We start from the raw sequence: 15,967 nt of genomic DNA on the forward strand, positions 1-15,967 counted from the left end.
TGGCTGACGTTGTCCAGGTGAACGGCTTACTTGGGAGTCCAGGCCTGCCCTATTTCTTTCAGGCCTTGAGTCAGGAGGGTGGTGGACTTCATGAAAATCTGAGTTACCTCCACTTCCGTCCAGTATGCTGTGGGAATAGGTAGACTGTGACTGTGGAGTGAGTTCTAATTTAGTAAACTGGATGAGTTTCGAGTTCGTCATTGAGTGATTCTGGATATTTGCTGACTAAAAAAACCCACAGAGTTGATAGGTGTGAGGTTCTTTACTGATTACAGTCCATCGCTTTGCTCTAAGATAATTTTATCTCCCTTCTCCCCTGCCACGTGGGAAGCTTTGCCTTTTATTTAGCTCAGCTCTTCTGGAAAGCAAACGTGGTGTGGTGCTGGTGACAGGTGCAGGGGCCGGCCCCCCGGGAGGGGCTGGCTTCTTTCCTGTGTGGCTGGAGGTGTCCAGGACCTCCCCAGACCCCGTCCGTTGAGTGACAGGGGTTGGCCGGGAGCTCTCACATCATCTCCCAGCATTGAGATTTTGTATGCTAACTCTCCCATTTGGCCACAACCCCCCCCCCCAAGAAACAAAACAGCAGATCTGAATGTACTATGGGGGAAGGAGGTCTCTAACATATTGTTGAGTGAAAAAAGCAACTCGTGGAACATTTTGTTTGTCTAGAAAAAGGATACATAGTGATCTAATCTGGTAACAATCAGGGGAGGTAGAAGGGAAGGATTTCACTTCTTAATTAAGTTATACTCCTTGGAGCTAAATTTTGTGCAGTTATAAGACTTTTATCATCCCAGAAGCAAAGCAGCCAGGCGCTCGGTGGTTTTGTGATGCTCTGACTGGGCTGTGCTGGGGGGCAGCCCTGGAACCAGCTGAGGGTCCCGTCTGTCCAGGGGCTCCCGTGGCCCTGCTCCCCGTGGCCACCACCAGCTGGGGCTGAGGGGTGGCCGTCCTCCTCAGGACGGGGCATGTACCCTCTGGGTTTTCAGACCCCCAGCTGTCACCATTTTTCTCCCATGCCCGCTGGCTTCAGTGGCATTTGGGTTTATGACCTCTATGTTAAAACTTAAAAATCAAGGATGTTTTTTGTTTAAAAATCCCTAACATTAAAGTTTTCAGTAGCTTAAGCTTGCTGTTCCGAAGCAGCATCCTCAGGGAGCCCTCCGTGTGTCCCGGGGAGGTCTTTCCCCGATTGGTGCACGGGCCGGGCTGGCCGTGTGTGTTGACTGACGCGTGTGCTGGGTAACCGAGCGTGTATCACTGCCAGGCGAGCGGCCTTCCCTCTTTCCTGCGTGTGGCCAGACGTGTGGGACTTACTTTGTGCCTTCCACAGCCCCCTGATTGGCGTGCTTTCCACTGTAACTTGTTCGCGTGACTCCTGCCTTGACGGCCCCCCGTGCCCGGGGCTGGACCGTGGGGGCCGTGGTCACTCCCACCGGCCATGCTCTGAGCTTCCTGCCGAGTCTCTGCTCTTCTGTGGAGGCTCCACGGCTGGTCTCTGCCGGCCGCCTCCTGGCCTTTGCTGCCGCTTTGTCACCGCGTCTCCCAGACTGGTGTGGACTGGCGTGTAGGGGTGAGGCGGGGTGGGACGTTTGATGTTTGTGTGGACCTCACTCTGTTTTCATCCGTGCCTCACGTGACCTGGCAACTCTTGTTGTGCATCCTGCCGAAGTGAGGGAGATCTCTGTCCATCTGTCCTCTGCCCCTTACGCTGTGTTACAGGGGACCCTCACTACCTGGGACCGCCCCCACGAGTTAAGGTGGCTTCCTCCACCGGATCCTTTTTCTTCTGGGTGTCTGGTGGTGTCTTTTGTGAATACTGGGCTTCATGGTTCATCCTGCTTCACCAGGATTCTAGGGAATATATAGATTCGGTTATTCAGCCACGCTTTTTATGTTTTAACATTTTTTAAATGTTTATTCATTTTTGACAGAGAGAGACAGAGCCTGAGCGGGGCAGGGGTAGAGAGACAGGGAGACACAGAATGGGAAGCAGGCTCCCGGCTCCGAGCCGTCAGCACAGAGCCCGACGCGGGGCTCGAACTCATGAACCTTGAGATTATGACCTGAGCCGAAGTCGGACGCTTAACCTACTGAGCTACCCAGGCGCCTCCCAGCCACACCTTTCTTAAGAAACTTTTTTTTTAATGTTTATTTTTGAGAGAGACCGAGGGAGTGTGCGTGTGTGCATGTGCGTGAGCAGGGGAGGGGCAGTGGGAGAGGGAGAGAGAGAGAATCCCAAGCAGCCTCCAGGCTCTGAGCTGTCAGAGCCCGGTGCAGGGCTCGAACCCACGAACTGTGAGATCATGACCCAAGCTGAAACCAAGAGTCGGACGCCTAACTGACTGAGCCGCTCAGGTGCCCCTAAATCCTTGTATATTCTTATGTCAGCTGTACCTTTGGCTCTTTTAAACTAATGGTCAATGAAGTATGTTGTCAATAAAGGAATAAAATACTAACTTTCCTAGGGCTACCTCTGTTTTACTAGAAGCCTCTTAAAGGCTGTAGGAGTCAGAGCTCTGAGTCTAGGCACCTTGTGAGCAGTGGTGACCCAGCGTTTGTGATCAGACAGGTTGTACCCAAGTAGGCTGGCTGTGCGGCAGGCGGTGGGTGCTCTGGTGACCCGTGGGGAGCGGTGGTAGATGAGGGGCCAGGAGGCCGGAGACGCCCTGGGAGGACTTGCATTCATCAAGCCAAGACCTGTTGTCTCTGCTGTTTTCAGGTGCCTTGTTCTGTTCCCGTGCTGGGGCCGCAGAGTGACCGTATCTGCTGCTCGGAGCATAACCAGACATTGAGAGGAAGATCAGTGAATTATTATTTAATAAGAAAATGGGCCTTTGTGGGCCTGACCGATACAGATCACCCGCACGAGAACACTGGCTTTAGGCATTTGAACGAGTGATGGGACGTGAATGCCTGACATTGGGCACGTGTCCTAGAGTCATTCCTTGTCATAATTTATCAAGTCGGATACCCAAAAGCTGTGACTCAGAGAGGCAAGCTGGAACATTTCCACCTGCCTTACCTTTGCCGAGATGATTTTCAAACGTCCTAAGCTAGAAATTGGGTTAAAGACGTGTAGTTTGTCAAACTGAGAGTGAAAGAGAGGACATTGGGCTTCCGGTGAAAGTGGATTTTTTTTTTTTTTTTTTTTTTTTGCCTCTAAATAGCAATAATAGTGGTTTTGATGTAGCAAATGCTTATTATGGGTCAGGAGCTGCACTAAGTGTTTTTTGTAATTCACAAAGCCGCTCTGTAGTCCCATTTTACGGGTGAGGCAGCTGGGTCACCGTGCGGAGAAACCTCCTGGCCAAGGCCGTGTCATGAAGGTAGTGAGTGTTGGAGCCGGCATCGGAAGCCAGGGCCTTTAACCTAGGTCCACAGTCCTACCCACTGACTTGCAGTGTTTCCTTAAGCGAAGGATGAAACCTCGCTGGCGAGGCTGGTGGCGACCCAGTTGTGGGCCACGTGGAATGGGCTTCGTTTGAGGAACTGTAACGTCCACAAAGAGCATCGCGCCCCCGACTGCTGTGTATTAGTCTCCCGTGGCTGCCGTAGCACGTTACCGCAAACGTGGTAGCTTAAACAATGTACCTTTGTTTTCGTTCAGTTCTAGAGGCCAGAACCCCCAAATCTGTTGTCTTGGCAGAGCTGTGCCCCCCGCCCCCCCGTGGGGGTTCCCCGAGAGAAGCTGTTGCTTGTTCGTGGTGGCTCTGCCCACATTCTGTGGCCTGTGGCTTCACTACCCCAGTCTGCCTTCTGGTCACGTTGCCTTTTCCTTAGTGTGGCGTCAGATCATCCTCTGCTTCCTCCTTGTAAGAACACCTTTGGTGTCATTTGGGGCCCGTCCTGGTAATTTCCCCATCTCAAGATCTTTAACTTATTTACACCTACAAGGTCCTTTTTTTTTTTTTTTTTTTTTTTTGCCGTTTGAGGCGGCATCCCAGATCGCAGCGATTAGGAGCTGGATAACCTTTGGGGGTGCGTTGTTCAACCCACCACAGTGACCAAGAGAGGAATTAGAACTTTCAGTCCACCTTGTAGGAATGTGCTTGATTTCAACAATTTCCTAATTGTTCCGCAGGACCCAGACGCTGAAAGTGTGGCAAAATTCCACAGCCAAACAGATTTGAGAGTTATTGTGTAAAATCTCCCTCTTGAGGAGATTCACAGTGTGCGGTGAAGGCCTGAAAATTCCGGGATGAAGATAGCTGCTTGAAGGGCTTTGATCGGGAAGGTGTCCTCTTCAGATTCGTGTGTTCGAAAGCTTCCCCTGGCACCTGTGTGGAGGATGGAGCGGGGAATACAACGACTAGGGAGGGCAGAGGCCCAGGATACAGGAGTGGAGGGAACAGAAGATGTTCTGGACTGCAGCCTGGGGTGGGGGTGGGGGGTAGGGAGCTGAAGGAGCCCGGGGTAATCTTTTAAAATAAACTTAATTTTAGAATAGTTTCAGATTCAGACGAAGTTTGGGAAGATCGCCCAGGGAGCTCTTGTGTTCCCCGCATCCGGCTTCCACACGGAACCAGTGACCCAGTATCGACACGTGATCAGTTACTACAGCCGTATTTCATTCACATTTCCGCAGCGCTCGCCTCACGTCCCTCTTCTGTTCCAGCAGCGCGTTCAGGAGGCCACGCTGCATTTGGTCGTCCCATAGGTCTCCTCAGGCTCCAAGGCTGTTGGCCCGTGGTCGCTTCTCGGACATTATTGGTCTTTGATGACCTTGATACTTTTGAGGAGAACTGGTCAGGTGTTTTGTAGACTGTCTCTCAACCGGGATTCGTCTGATGATTCCCCCCTGTTGGATTGGGGTTTGGGGTTCCTGTGAGGATGACGGGGACCGCAGAAAGGAAACGCCGTGTTCGTCGTGTCCAGTATGTGACTCTCGGGGTCGATACTGACATTGCCCGCCTGGCTGAGACCGTGGCTGTTAGGTTTCTCCACCGTAAAATTACTTCTTTTTCCCTTTCCGCGTGCTACGCTGTGGAAGGAAGTCACTGCGAGGGGTAGGGAGTTTTGTTGCCCCTCCCTGAGGGCAGAGGGTCTATGTGAATTATTTTGAATTCTGCACAGATCTGTATACCCTCCCTCTTCATTCATTCAGTCCGTCAGTTACCTCAGCATGGATCCGTGGCCGTTCCAGGACCATAGTATGTATTCTGTTTCTCACGTTGTCCCAGCTGTGGCATCGGCAGCTCTGTCGGGTGGCTCCTGTGCCCTTAGACACACTCCCATTGGCGTGTGGGTGTGCACACACGTGCACTTTAGGGCTCTTTCTGGCCGCACGAGATGCTTCGGACTCATCTTGCCTATTTCCTGGTCCAGCCCCAGAATCAGCCAGTGGCCGAAGGAGCCACGGCCAGAGTTTATTTTGAAATTTGTGGCTTACAGGGCTGTCTACGTCCCTGTCTTCCGAACTCTTATCACTTGGATAGAGACGGGGGAGGGGCAGGACCTGACACCTGGGTGTCTGTCTAGGGGTTGGGCAGAGGTCAAAGGTCTGTGCCAGGCGCACAGTCTTAGGGTCTCTTAGGTGCCCCTTTCAGGGTGGGAGAGTGGCGGTGTGCCTGGGGCTGGGGGGGGGGCAGTAGCGGAGTGTGGCCAGAGTGCAGGGTTGGAAAGGAAGGGTATTAGGAAATTGGGTTGGGGCCAGATGTGCTGGTGTTGAAAACCGGGCCAGCTTTGGCAGGAGGGCAGTGTAAAAAAAGCCAATAAAAGCGGTGCTTTGGGATAATTAGCGTGGCAGCCACACACAGCTCAGACAGAGGAACGGCATTTGTCGTTGCTTCCCTGGGAAAGTGCTGGAAGCGGGTGCCTGCAGGAATAGCGGGGCAAGGCAGGACCCGCGGGGACCGTCGTAGCTTGCCAGAGATTTCTGCGTGTACTAGTTTCTTCATAATGGGGGGCGGGAAACCGGAGGAATCGGTGACTAAGCAATTTGTTTGCTTACAAGCAGTGAACTTAATAAAACAAAGAAAGGTTGTCTTAAAACATCTGTGCTGCCCTGTAATTACTACCGCGGGTGGTGTCCTTGTCTCGGGGAAGAGTCAGGGTTGAATTGGCGCCCCGCCCACCGTGGGCTATCACACGGTGCAAGTGGATGGACCATGAGTGTTTAATTCAGTCCAGTCATTTCAGAATTACTTCCTGTTGAGCTGCCTGCTTGGACGCCCTTCGGTGGCAGTTGTGTTTTTAAAATTCGTGGGGCCCCTGAGATGCTTCATGGCAGAGAGGAGGCGCTCGCCGAGCACGCTTGTGTGCCGAGAACGATCCTGGGAGGACGCTCTTGCTTTTTCCCTGGGGCCTGGCATTTTGAACTTGAAATTTCGTTCGCTTACACCGAGGGAGAGAAATGTAATAAGGAAAACAAAGTCCCCAAACCGGAGGTGTGACCTGAACTTTTAAACCCACTCTTCCTCCTCCTGAAACTATTTTGGACACAAACACCGGTTCCGCTACGTAGAGTCCTGTTTTGTCACTTATCCAGCCGGCCTCCGATGTTGTGATTCGTGCATGTGGTTCCCTAGAAACCGTGAACGGGTGTCGTGCGCCTCGTGTCCACATCTGCCTTCTGTGAGAGTGAATTCACTCGGTCAACCAGAACGCCCTCCTCCGTGTGACCACGGGCACGCTCCTGTCACCCGGGAGCCTCGGGCAGGCCTGTTGCCGAACAGGGATCACCTGCTTCGGGGTGGAAGCAACATTTCATTAAAGATTGGTTTGAAGTTATTTTTATCTGTGAAATGAGGATAAGAATACACACCTGGTGAGGTTCTTAGTGGGTGTGAGGGATAAGAAGCAAGTGCGTGTGTTCTAAGCAGAGTCTCTTGGTAGAATCTGCTTTCAAAAAGTCCCATCTCAGGGGCACCTGGGTGGCTCGGAAGGTTCAGCATCTTGCCTTTTTTTTTTTTTTTTTAGTTTATTTATTTATTTTGGTAGCGAAAGCATGCGAGCCGCAGAGAGAAGGAGAGAGAATCCCGAACAGGCCCTGAGCTGTCAGCATAGAGCCCAACATGGGGCTCGAACCCACGAACTGTGAGATCACGACCTGAGCCGAAGTCGGTCACTGAGCCGACTGAGCCACCCAGGCGCCACTCAGAGTCTGACTCTTGATTTCAGCTCAGGTCATGATTCCAGGGTCATAGGATCGAGCCCCATGCCCTGTGCTGAGTGTGGAGCCTGCTTAAGATTATCTCCCCCCCCCCCACCCCGTCTCTCTCTCTCTCTCTCTCTCCCTCCCTCCCCCTGCCCCCTCCACCACTCGTGTGCTCGCTCTCTCTCTCTCTCTGTCTACAAAAATAAAATAAAATGAAATAAAATAAACTGAACTAAAAATCCCATCTCAGCGGGTTTTACTGCAGTGGCTATGCCTTGTGTTTGTTGCTGTCTGGTGATTTTTTATTTTTTTTAAGCGAGGAAACTTTTTCTGCAGCAGAAGCAAGAGAAAGGAGATCGTTGGGCTCCTGCCCGGCATGTAACCAGCAGAATCCCCCATCAGGGAATACACCGGCACCTCATTGTGAACTCGGTGCCTGTAGAGACCCGGAAAGAGAGGACATGTTGAGAGCACCGTGGGGGAGGGGGACACTGGGGGGGGGAGGGTCACTCTCTCTGTGCACCTGCACCGTTGGGGATTTCCAAGCGTGCCTGTGCAGAGAGGCCCCGGGAGGCCCTGTGGTGTGACTGCACTTCCTGCTAGGTCTGGTCAATGTGTCCTACACGAGCTGCCGTGCCGTCCGCAAAGCCAGCCCCCTTTCCTTGATTGTACCCGTACTGCAAACATGCACCGGTTTCTCCCTAGAACGACGAAAGCCACCGGGGCGGGCCACACTCTGCTTCTCTTTTCCTCTCTTTCATAACTTAACGAAATTACTTACCAGGCTTGAGTTGGAGACGTAGCTAGTTTCAAGAGAATGCACACGCGAATGGCAGTAAACGGCAAGCGTTCTGTATTTCTTTTCGGGAAGGATGAAGGTGTCCCGATCCCTGGGGTTCAGGGTGTGTCTGGAAGGTGGTCCAGCGCCAGCCTGGATGGACCCCGTTTACGCTGCCTGTTTTCCGCGCTCACTCCACCGTTTCGGAAGACTTGGTGCTCTAACACCGCAAGGTGGCGTTGTAGTTTATTGTCGCACGGAGGACGTATTTCACTTTCCCTTCTCCGGGCCTTCGTATTAGTCAGACCTGATACGTTGTCTGTCTGAGCTTTTCAGCGAATGCTTTTGATTTAGATTTTCCATGAAGGAAGCAACTGAACGTGAGCAAAAAGTCAGGTCAGTCGCCGCCGAAAGTCTGTCTGGCAGACGGAAGCACCCGCAGGTGCAGTGAAGAGGGCTCGCGGGCCGGCTCTCCTTCCCCGAAGCGAGACAGGGTCGCGGTGGATACGGCAGTGAGACACCTGTGCGCAGACACGTCCTGCGTGGGGCCCGGCTCCCCGGGTTTGTGACGCTGTCGGCCTGGCCTTTGGCTGCCTCCCCTGTGACATGGGGACCAGGAAAGTTATCCAGAGTTGCCACAAAGAGTCATAGGTCCCTCCACTAAGGTTCGGGGCCCTGGCATTCCGTGACTGTGGCCTGCTGTTGTTGTCTCTGCTGTCATGTCCCTGCAAGTCACGTCTGCACGCCCGTGGAGAATAAGGACCCGTGTGGCAGTGCTGGCGGGACAGGGCGTTTGGGGGTGTCCCCCCCCCCCAGAATTGCCTCTGGAGGCCGCGTAGTTGCATTCTTTAGGTGGTTCTGTCGCTCGAGCGAACCTGAGTTTGAAGTTTTTCTTTCATTTTTGTGTTTTAACCTTAGAACGCATTTGGAATCGAGTGAAAAGAAACATTTTGGTTTAAAGACTTACTTGTGGGGGTGTCTGGTCTGGGTGGCTCGGTCTCTTAAGCCTCCGACTCTTGGTTTCCGCTCAGGTCATGATCTTGTGGTTCGTGGGATCGAGCCTCACTTTGGGCTCTGTGCTGACAGCGTGGAGCTGGCTTGGGACCCTCTCTCTCTCTCTCGCTCTCTCGCTCTCTCTCTCTCTGCCCCTCCCCATTCACTCTCACTCTTGCTCTAAAATAAATAAATAAAGTTAAAAAGAAAACAACTTGTAAAGTTGACTCGCAAACATGGTCTTTGGGTCCGAGTAGCTGAGTTTTGGGTTTTATCGCTCAGCTTTTTTTGATGTTTGGCTTTGGAGCTTTGTGAGTCCCTGGTTCCCATATGCTCCCACCGAAGTGACCGCTCCGTGGTTATTCTGCCCTCCGGCCCCACCACCCACCCTGCCCGCTTCACAAGCAAAGCCCTGGGTGCCTGGCGCTTCAAGGCCTCGTTCACTCAGTGCTGGGACTGTTTTCTGCTTCACTTGCAGATTTGTTTTCTACCCTAAACTTTTGTTCTAAGGGTCAGTAATCTTTTACAGCTCGACACGTAACAGGTGTGCCCACTCCCCTTGGCCTTAGAAAATCACTTGACCGCAGGCCTGCTAGAGGCTGGCTGTGCGGACACCGTGTCCCGCCCCTTCCGCCTTCTTCCCCTCCCTCGACTCCCCGTGATGTGAGAATCCGCCCCCAACGTTAGGGTCACTCACAAGCGGGTTGCTGGCCCTGCTGCCCACTCCTTTGTTTCCTCGATGAGCACACTGCGGTGGGAACATCTGAGTTTGTCTAGAAATGTTCACGGCTCCGCGCAGCGTCTTGCTGTGGTGTCCAGAACAGTTGGGCTGTTGGTTCTACTCCCCGTCCTGCCTGGGCTGTGCTCCATCAGAGGTGGATGCCTGATGTCACTTGTCAGAACTGGCTCGGGAGTGAGCCCATCGGGGGTGTGAGAGGGGCGGGGCCGGGTCTCGAGTGAGGGCATGGCTCTGCTCTGGAAAGCAGGCAGGCTTGCGTGCTAAACACAGTGAAAGCCGGTTGAGTAGAGAACCCCTCTCCCCCCTCACCCCCACCCCCGCCGTGTGTCTGCACCTGGCAGTACGTTATAATTACCAAAGCGCCTGCGTGAATGGTTGCTGGGGAAAAAAACCAAAAACCCAACTAACAAGCAAAAATTGGGACTTCCTGAATAATACATATCATTGTGATATATTGAACTTGTAAGTTATAGATAATATATGGCTTTTTATTTTTTTTTTATTTTTTTATTTTTTTTTTAACGTTTATTTATTTTTGAGACAGAGAGAGACAGAGCATGAACGGGGGAGGGTCAGAGAGAGGGAGACACAGAATCTGAAACGGGCTCCAGGCTCTGAGCTGTCAGCACAGAGCCCGACGCGGGGCTCGAACTCACGGACCGTGAGATCATGACCTGAGCCGAAGTCGGACGCTTAACCGACTGAGCCACCCAGGCGCCCCAATATATGGCTTTTTATATTTTGTGCAATATGTGTAACATGTATGTAATATAATTTTATGTATGTTATACATAATTACACGTTAATATGTCACATATGTAATACATTACATATAGTACTTTATAATCCCTATTTTATGTAAATATAAAACACGTTGACCCTCGAACACCATAAGGGGCCCCGACTCCTTACATGGTTGAAAATCTGCATATGACTTTTGACTCCCCTGAACTTAACTCCTGCCAGCTGAATGTTGACCAGAAGACTTACGACTAACATTAACAGTTGACTGACACATATTTGTATATGTCATGTATTTTGTATTCATACAATACAGTGAGCTAGAGAAAAGAAATAATAAGGGAGAGAAAATGCATTTTTGGTACTGTCCTGTACTTACTGAGAATCATCCACGTATAAGTGGACATGCGTGGTTCAAAGCCACATTCAGCGGCCAACTGTATACGGTCTCGTATGTTTTATATATTCTGTACGTATCTTTTTTCTTGTAAACTTTCCTTTTTGGCACTCTGACTCAACGTCACTCATAAATTCTCGCTCTCTTGACCTTTTGTGTTTTGTGGGCACGTAGGCATGTTTTCTGCTCCCAGCCCAGAGTGGCGATGTCAGAAAGTTCAGTTTTCCTTTTTTATCTCAGTCTCTCAGGTGTCCCATAACCCGTTAGGAAACAGATGTCTAAGAATGCACCAGCAGCAGCCCTTCAGAAAGATCGCTTGTAAGCACAAGCGTGCGTCAGGTCTTTGTGAATTTTTAAAAGGCATCTTAAGGAGAATAATGAACACGCTTCCGGCCATTTGTAGACACACAGAGCCTGGAAGAGGCTGTTTACACACCTCTCCCGTGTGCCCTGCGAGTCTTTGAAGAGGGAAGAGCGGAAGTCGACGGGTGTGGCTGACTGCCGTTCTCTTTCTGGAAGGCTCTGACTTGCCTGCTGAAACGTCCCAGCTGTGCCTTGAGAGTCTGATGGTGGAGGTGGTGGCCGCGGGAGGATTTGCGGGTAAAGGGTGTGTGACCCGAAGCCTCTTCCACCGTTGGATGCTGGCACCTTGAGTTTTCGCTGTTAAACCCTGTGGGCAGGGAAGAACTTTCTAGAAACCATCATTAAGGTGAAGAACTGCCAGTTTTAGTGTCTCCTTCCTAGGAGATTTGTATTTCATCGGAAAAGAAGACGTCAGCTCTAAGAATAAAAGTCCTTTTTCTAGGTGGGTAAGTCCTACAGTTTGGTTCCAGTTATGGCTTTCAGAGGCTGTACCTGGTCTCTTGAGTGAATTTGAGACGAGCCTTTTTCTCCCAAAACGGCCCAGAGTGGGCGGCTCAGCCTTTATTCAGTTGCAAGGTCCTGACCCCGCTCCTGGTCTTGTCCCCAGGGAGGGCAGGGGAGGGCAGCTCACAACAGCTCTGCACGCTTCCGGTGTGACTGATGACAGAGCAGAGCCGAGCTAGGTGCTCGTGGTCACGTGGTCAAGGGCCCGGCAAGGTTCAAGGCCACTGGGCAGGCAGAGCTCTCATTGGTGACGCAGAGGTGCATGTGTATTAAATCTCCAAAGACCGACGAAATCCTGTCTGTGTGCCACACGTCACCAGGTGGGAGAGGGCAGAATCTTTAGGAAATATTTCAAATGGCAGGGATTTTCTCGTTGCTTGAAATAAATTGTTAGGAGAGGTAAAACACTTCACTAAATGCTGTGATTGAGGAAATCCGATTTACATGATCATGTCCCTGCACCCCTGGATTCTCACATCACCCCTTCTCTGCGGTCTCTGCCTCGGGTCGGTCCACTGCCTTGTGGAGCCGCCGTGCGACTGTGCCCCCAGCAGGTCGGCCAGGGTGCCGTCTGGGTCTTCTCCGTTTTGGGCTCACCCCGTATTCCTTCCGGGACCAAGCTGCTGTCGACTGCGCCTCCAGAGAGTGCCCCAGGCCCACCCACTTCTCCCCTCCTGCTCACTGTCCTCCTGGATCACCTGTTTCAGGACCGCCTGGCCGCTCCCTGCTCCCACAACTTATGAACCAGACTGTCAGGCCTGGAAATCTGCGTTTTAACCAGGCTGTTTGCGTTTTGAAGAAGTTCTAGGGGCATCTGGGTGGCTCATTCGGTTTAAGTGTCCAGCTTCAGCTCAAGTCATGATCTCACCATCCATGAGTTCGAGCCCCACGTCAGGCTCTGTGCTGACAGCTCGGAGCCTGGAACCTGCTTGAGATTCTGTGTCTCCCCCTCTCTGTCCCTCCCCTGCTCGCACTCTATTTCTCTCTCAAAAACGAATAAACACCAAAAGAAAATTGAAGAAAAATAAAGAAGTTCTAGAAGTTTGAGAAGCACAGCCCAGTCGATAGGTCACTAGTCAGTTTTCAACAGGATCTGTATACGGTGGCTCATTGGCTGACCTTTCCGGTCTCACCTGAGCATGAAGATGACGTTGGAAAACCTGTCCCTGCCCACCCTGCACCGTAAGAGAGATTGATTGTGGCTGAGGTTGGACGGAGCCAGGGACCTTACTCAGTGGAGCCGAGCCCACCAACAAGAGGCGTTGTTCCCGCCCGTCTGGGAACAATGGCCCTTTGACTGCAGCTGCCTCGGAAGGGAGCAGGGCAGGGTGTTGGTGTCCTGGGTCCTGCGGGAAGGGCGGTGCTGCTGGTGGGGCTCTGTCGCAGCCCAGCCGGGGCAGGACGCCGGCCGTGCCCTTCGCCCTCACCTTCATAAGACTCGCCCTGTGCTCCCTCCCTCCCTGGACGCCCGGGATGCAGGGGGGAATGCGGGCCCTGAACGGAAGGGCGGGAGCAGGAACAGTGTGGAAAAAGTCGGTGTTGCCAAATGGGTGGAAGTTGGGCCGCTTGCATTAGGTTGTGTGATCAGCTTCCAGCAGGGAGGCCCGACGTGCTGATGCGACAGCCTTTCCTAGCACGCCGTGGTCCTGCGCTGGACCCCCGAGAAGTTGCCGGCCCCCCTGCCGTCCAGCTCGCTCTGTAGGTCCGGTTTTAGGTACTCACAGCTTGCCCCGCGCCGTCCCTTGTCTGGGCTTGCGTGGTCTCCTGCCACCTCCTGCGTGTTCACTCCGTCTCGCTGAGGACGGCAAGAGGCTCCCCGTGCGGGACGGTGTCACCCCTGCCCTGGTGTTCGGAAACCTGGGAGGACCTGTCTGTAGTTCTCGTGATGGCGACGGGGGCGGGGATGTTAGCATCCCGTGTTGTGAGCGTGTGGGATGCCGAGTGCCCCTAGAGCCCCGCACACTGAAGGACCGTCCCCTGCAGGAGCTTTTGAAGTGCGCTGGTCCAGTGCTTCCTTGAGAATGATACGTAATGAATCCCTGCGGCCTACTAGACACGGTGTGAGGCTGACCCTGAGCGGGGCAAGTAAACCCGTGGTTGAAGCCACCTTCCTGGGAGGCAGCTGTGCTCTGCGAGCGATTTGGCTGTTCTTCCGTGATCCTGCCGTGCAGCCTCGCCTTCCTGACGGCACAGTGTAGACAGAGTTAGGACCTAGAATAATCCGGAGACACTGCTGTAAACAACGAAACATGCTGTTGCCTGCCGTCCCACAGAATAAACAGCCTGATGCTGAGTAGGTTCAGTGTCACATCACGGGAGGGTGGGGACCCGGGACCCAGTGTCTCAGCACTGACACCATCCCAGTGATGGCTCTCAGTACCAGGAGGGCTTGAGATTTGGAGTTCTGGAACCTTCTGGAGTTCCCTTGTGGCCCACAAAGCTGCTTCGGAGAAGTGAAGGGTCGGACAAGATCAAGGCAGTGTTCTGGAATACTTGCTGATTCAGATCAGTCATTCGGTTAGAGGTGTTGGAGAAGTGACAGATAAAAATTGAGGAACATACAGGGGTGAACAGGCAGGGTGACTTGAGGTCTGACTTTGAAGGACTCAGACGTCACGCTAAGCCAGGGCCCAACAAGGGGCGTTGATCCTGGAAAGGCATCCTTGTGGAACTAAGCATGTCCAGTAGACGATAGGATTTGACTATCTTGGGAACTAGGTAGGAATTAGTTTACCGGTAAGGGCAGCAGAAACGGGCCAGAAACTTGAGCCACAGAAGGTTGAGCGACAGGCAAACTGAAATGGCGTGGCTGTCTTCCTCACGAGGTTTCCTGTGGCTGTGCCCAAGCCACGTGCCCATCCTGGGACTGAACCCGCTCCTCTAGGAGTATTTTTGTAAGGAAATGTGTAGAGCTGCGTCCAGAGATTTAGCTCTGAGGATGCATAGCGAATGAACATTGTTTGAACGTTGGAAGCGACCCACATGGCCCCCAAAGGGGGTTGGATAAATAGGTCAGAATTCCTCTCTGTGGTGGAATGTGGTGTAACCATGACAACGATGTTGAAGAAGAGTATTGACCTGGTGGGACGATGTGTATGGAGAATAGCCTGTGCTAGAACATACAGGAACATATGTAACATTTTAGTAAAGAAACCACGTAAACCTGGAGGGAAAATCCTGGAAAGGCATTAGTCAGAATGTGTACCTGGATCGTGGATGGTCATCTACAAGTAGCAAAACTCAAGGTACCTGGAACTCTTTCTCAGGGCCGTGAACACGTATAGTTATTTTTGCAATTAAAACAGTTTGATAGAGTAAATAAAAACATGATCTCATGTATAAACTTTTATCCAAATATTTCAATACTTAGTCATTTTTTTAAACAGATACTATGAGATAGTTTTGATTTAAAAAAAAATTTTTTTTTAATGTTTATTTTTGAGAGGGAGAGAGAGGGGCAGAGCACAAATGGTGCAGAAGCAGAGAGAGAAGAAGACACAGAATCTGAAGCAGGCTCCAGGCTCCGAGCTGTCAGCACAGAGCCCAACGCAGGGCTCGAACTCACGAAACTCGACATCGTGACCTGAGCTGAAGTCGGACGCTTAACCGACTGAGTCCCCAGGTACCCCTATACTCAATCAATTTTAAGTCAAATATTCCTGGTATTTCAATTCTAAGAAGTTATTAGTCCTTCACGTCTTATTCTGGATTAGTTGATCTTAGGCACAAGGAAATGAGGGCTCTGATTACCAGGAATAAATGTGGGTGGGGGAGGGCTCGAGCCTGTCAACCTCAATATAGCCAGGTCTAATACATTAATACTAAAATCCTAACTTCAGTTGCCTACTTGTTCCCTGCTGAGACATTCTATACCTGTGTCTCGCCCTGGCCGGTGAACACCCACCCACTGAGCCTCGGCTCGCCTCCCTTGCCCAGAAAGCGGCTGAATCAGAGGTTAGAGAGTCTCAGGGTACAGCACCGACTCTCCGATGAGTCAGGTTTCCGGCCGCAGACCTCGTCCACGGTGGGCTTCTGATTTGCAAAGGCGAGACCACAGAGCGGTATCAGTGACTCAGCCCATTAAGAACTTAGGTCTTGTTTTAAGCAAATACTTTGCAGGACCGTTTCTTAGAAGAAACCCTGCGGGACATTATTCTCAAGAGAAGGCTCCGTGGCATTCGCAGGGACGGTGGAAGGACAGACAGGTTTGCACACGCACCAGCCTCTGGGCCCCCCCTCCCCCCATCTCACATTTAGTATGGCGAGGCTCCAGAAGCCGTGCCTGAAAGACAGCTTTTGGGTTTGGTAACCCAAACCCTGAGTTGACTAAATTTAGTTAGCTATGGATTCTGT

The 15,967-nt window shown here is 52.0% G+C and overlaps 1 protein-coding gene and 1 long non-coding RNA gene across 4 annotated transcripts in view; one reads left to right on the forward strand and one right to left on the reverse strand.

The window, feature by feature from the left end:
* Positions 1–15,967, forward strand: part of SGMS1 (sphingomyelin synthase 1) — a 282,666-nt gene that overhangs the window by 59,711 nt on the left and 206,988 nt on the right. The window lies entirely within an intron of this gene.
* Positions 593–9,786, reverse strand: LOC131492624 (uncharacterized). 2 transcript variants are annotated; one of them, XR_009252188.1, is made up of 4 exons: positions 9,568–9,786; positions 8,845–9,050; positions 7,881–8,476; positions 593–1,854 (listed from the first exon to the last, which is right to left on the reverse strand). It is a non-coding gene; the product is annotated as an uncharacterized LOC131492624 (long non-coding RNA). The 2 variants fall into 2 exon arrangements; XR_009252189.1 differs by lacking the exon at positions 593–1,854 and adding an exon at positions 5,239–6,687.

The sequence above is a fragment of the Neofelis nebulosa genome, chromosome 13 (assembly GCF_028018385.1).
Source record: "Neofelis nebulosa isolate mNeoNeb1 chromosome 13, mNeoNeb1.pri, whole genome shotgun sequence".
Lineage (NCBI taxonomy): Eukaryota > Metazoa > Chordata > Mammalia > Carnivora > Felidae > Neofelis > Neofelis nebulosa.